The 4,700-nt window shown below is 31.8% G+C and overlaps 1 long non-coding RNA gene across 1 annotated transcript; it reads right to left on the reverse strand.

The window, feature by feature from the left end:
* Positions 1-3,595: 3,595 nt before the first annotated feature.
* On the reverse strand, positions 3,596-4,076 carry LOC128133893 (uncharacterized). Its single transcript, XR_008232197.1, has 2 exons — positions 3,825-4,076; positions 3,596-3,744 (listed from the first exon to the last, which is right to left on the reverse strand). It is a non-coding gene; the product is annotated as an uncharacterized LOC128133893 (long non-coding RNA).
* Between the last annotated feature and the right edge of the window lie 624 nt (positions 4,077-4,700).

A 4,700-nucleotide genomic window follows, 5' to 3' on the forward strand; every position in this document is an offset into this window, starting at 1 on the left:
CTGAAATATCATAAATTTTTCCTGAAATGTCATACATTATTAAATTCTCGGTATTAAAAACTATTTTTGGTTTATAAAATCAGTTTATTTTAATTTTTAATATCTACAGCAGCATGCAGATGTTAAAAAAACAAACACGTTTCTTATTACAATCTGCAACCGTTTGATCCACCTCATCTGCTGCAGAGAGTTGCAGAGATGTTCCGCAGACTTTCTAAATTTTTTTCTTCAAAAAACAAACAGATAAATTTTTTCTTTCAAAAAACAAACAGTTTTGTGCCCACATTAATTGATTTTCAAAGCCATTAAAACACCCATTTTGATCTTTTCCTACCATATACTAAAGCCTACTTATTCGAATTTCTAAGTCACTTATGCGTTTTTTATTACAGCCAGAATATCAATTTTCTTTGTTATTTTTTCGTTAGCCTATAAACAACTAACAGAATCGGTTTCTCAGCCACTACCTAGAAATTGATTTTTTCGTTCCTTCGATTTTTCTTTAGTTTTTGTAGAGATGATTTAAAATCGTTTTCTTACTACTGTCATCAAATATATATCAACTTTCATTTTTTGGAGCATGGCCGTATATTTCCATTTTGACAAGTGAAGAATTTAAAAACTCCCACTATCTCAAGAAGAATTCCTAGAGCAACACTTCTACTTAGTTGAAATAAAAAAAAAAAAAAAAAGTTGTTAAACGTTGTGATTTAGAAATTCTCGTTTGCATTTATAAAACTGTTTTGGATATTATCGGTAGCGACTTCTACATTGTTGTCAAGCACTTGAAAATGTGGAATTATTAACAGGGCCTGCAACTCTTCTTTCATAATCCTAGTACTAAAAACTAGTGGTCCAACAACGTTTGAAGAATTATGGCCCATAAGTTTGATAGGTTACCTCTAAAAAAATTGCACAAAAAGTGTTTGAGGAAAGGCTCAAAAAGTTAACCAATGTTGTTGTCATTCATTCACAAACAACTTTCGTGGAAAATAGACACATTCTCAATGGACTACTAGTTGTTAACGAAGTGATCACATGGTTGAAAAAGAGCAATTTCAATGTTGTTATCCTCAACATTGGCTTTCGTCTATCTTAAGTGGGTTATTTGGACTCCATTGTGGTACATATGAAATTTAGGATTGAATGGCGTATATGGATCAAAAGTAGCTTGTCTTTGGATCCGGTATCGGTGATTATAAATTGTGCACCAACCAGAGAAACTTATTTGAAAAAGAATCCTTCGTAGAAACCACGCTAACCTTATTTTTTACCATATCACAAAGAGGGTCTTAAAATAACATTAACAACAAAAAAAATCGTTGTAATCATACATTTGGAATACACAGATGATGTAATCCTAATCGGGAGTTAGGGATTCATAGATGCTAGAAATTAGCATTTGGTTTAAAAGGTAACCCGACCAAAAGCATATTTTTTGCTTTGGTAAAGTTCTCTTAAGGCATCTCCAACCCACCCCAAACTCAATTTCTTCCCCCATTTTCACTTTTATTTTTGGAGACATGAATAGTATTCTCCTATATATGGGGAAATACTATTCATATATCTCCAAAAATGGAGATGAAGTTTGATTGTCATTTTTAATCTCTCTCATTTTTATTTTATATATTTCTAGTTTATTTTATCTATTAATTGTAATTTAAATGCAATATTTAATATTTATAATATCATGTTATCTACTAATTTATATTAATTAATCATAAATATAGAATTTAATTAGTAGAGGGGTGTATTTGATAATATATAAGTTATAAAAATGGAATATTTTAGGAATATACTCTTTGGGGTAAAAAATGCGGTAGAAAATGGAATAAGGTTGAAGATGAAACACTATTTACTCTATTTATTGAGGAAAAATATAGATGAGTTGGAGATGGTCTTAGAGCTTGATCTGATTGCTCGAAGTTTGAATTGTGGAGTTGGTAGATTACTATTCAAATACTTGGGACTTCTAGTAGGTGCCACATTTAAATTATTGTTCAAAGATCCACCCCAAAAAAGTCTACGTCTAATCCTTTCATTACTTTTAAGTATTTTAACAGGATCTTTATAACTATAAAATAAATACGTACCAAAGTTTCCTTATACTTCTTTGTATAAGGTGGTATGATACCACAAAGAGAATGTGGTTACTTCCCATTTGGAAAGTTCTTCCACTTATGGATCATTAGGGTCCAATAGGGTACACAATATCTTATAATTTAAATGCAATATTTAATATTTATAATATCATGTTATCTACTAATTTATATTAATTAATCATAAATATAGAGTTTAATTAGTAGAGGGGTGTATTTGATAATATATATAAGTTATAAAAATGGAATATTTTAGGAATATACTCTTTGAGGTAAAAAATGGGGTAGGAAATGGAATAGGGTTGAAGATGAAACACTATTTACTCCATTTATTGAGGAAAAATGCAGATGAGTTGGAGATGGTCTTAGAGCTTGATCTGATTGCTCGAAGTTTGAATTGTGGAGTCGGTAGATTACTATTCAAATACTTGGGACTTCTAGTAGGTGCCACAATATCTAGTGTACCCTATTAGACCCTAGTGATCCATAAGTGGAAGAACTTTCCAAATGGGAAGTAACCACACTCTCTTTGTGGTATCATACCACCTTATACAAAGAAGTATAAGGAAACCTTGGTACGTATTTATTTTATATTTATAAAGATCCTGTTAAAATACTTAAAAGTAATGAAAGGATTAGACGTAGACTTTTTTGGGGTGGATCTTTGAACAATAAGAAGATGACATGGATTTTATGGGAAAAAAATACTTGCTCAAAAGTAATGTATTGGGTTGGGAATTGGGTTTTTAAAGGCACAAAAGTGTGCTCTTTTATTGAAGTGATGGTGGAGGTTTTAAACCTGTGGATCAGAAATATGGACCGAAATTGTAAAAACAATTTATGGTTAATGGGAAGGTCTTACCAACCCATTGGTGGATAAAAGAAAAAGGTGATGTTGGAGATTCACATATTGCTAGGTTTAAATTGGTATGTTACATGGTTGACAATAAAATATTAAGTATTAATAATAATTTCAATTAATTATACCATTGCACACAAATACTTATATATACAAATTAAATATTTTTAAAATGATACTCTCCAATAAGATATAACTAAAATAAGGAATTGGTACGTACTTCAAGTAATTGTAACATTCTACTTTTTATTTTTTATTTTACTATTATACTTTGAATAATCTATCTTGTTATAGCAACAACATTCAAAACGAAATCTAATTTAACTGTTGTAATTAAGTAGAGTGTCTTGATTGTAACAAAATTTGAATGTTTATTAATTGTTGTAATTATGATGGTTGATGGAAAGTTAGACCCCAAAAGTTTAGTCAAAGACAAACAATTTTAGTGTTACCATCTCCATCATTTAGACCAAGCGGATAGAATTTCATCTCAACTGCCTCTTTACTTTCATTTCTTTTGATTAAAAGATTTTTAGTTCAGTTATGATAAGTATGATGCAAGTTCTTGCTATTAGTCAGAAAAACATTAAGCAATCCAAAAGGAAGTTATCTAACACCGTAAAACAAACAAAACAGATAACAAAATGAGTTTACATGTTTAAGAGGCATATATCTCACAACAGAGTCAATATAATCCTTGACAGGTTCACCGGATGACACCATGTACCTTTACCTAAACTCCATTAACTTGGGATGTTGTTCTCTAAGCATTCCACTAACAATAAACTGACATTGATGAAAAAACAGTGTTATTGATCACAAAAACAAGCATAAGAAAGAGAAATAGACTCTTTTTGTTCATATACCTCATATCCTTTTGCTCTATTTTCCATAACAAACCTCAAAACACCATAGTAAGCAATAACAATAGACAAATGGAGTATCAGATGATACAATATTGTCAAACTTAATCTTGATTACATCTATATAATATAAGTAAAAAATAATGTTGATGGATTAGCAGTTTAAGAGAGAAAAAAACTCCCTTATCCTCCTTCCATTCTCACCTGACAGATCTAGAAAGGAAATAACCACGGGGAAGAATATCTATAACAATTTATTCCAATTTAAAAATCATTAAAAGCTATTATTTAGAAACCAAAATGGTAGACTGGGTATAATGTTAGTGGAAAGCAATCAAATATAAAAGAAATGTATTACCTTTTTGTAAAGTAATTAACAGGGTGGCTGTCGACATCTACGATTAGTCAACGATTGGTTGTAAAGGTGAGAGTGATGGTGCTGTTAGTGACAATGAGTGATGGTGTGTCCTTGGATTAAGGGATTATATAGAGATAGAGATAGAGATGACTTGTGGTGGGTTGCGTGGGAAAAAGTTGGGTGGAGCCAGTTGGTGGTGCGAGAAACGAAGAACGGGTGGTGGTGAACTACTGGTTTGTCATTGGGGGTTATACCTCTGATGTAGTGTGTGGTGTTGCCGATGTTAGGTGGCTATGGTGGAGGCGAATTAGGGTGAGGGTTTAGGTTACTAATGACAGATGAGAGAGAGGTGATTGCGGTGTTTCTAACGGCGGCTTCAAGAAATTGGTCGCAATATTAAAACCGCAGAGAGAGAGAGAGAGAGAGAGAGAGAGAGAGAGAGAGAGACGGGATATATGTGGCATGGCAGCATGTACCGTAAGATACATTTAGGTGCGTGTATAAACTTATAGATGATTGTA

This window comes from Lactuca sativa, chromosome 4, assembly GCF_002870075.4.
Source record: "Lactuca sativa cultivar Salinas chromosome 4, Lsat_Salinas_v11, whole genome shotgun sequence".
Lineage (NCBI taxonomy): Eukaryota > Viridiplantae > Streptophyta > Magnoliopsida > Asterales > Asteraceae > Lactuca > Lactuca sativa.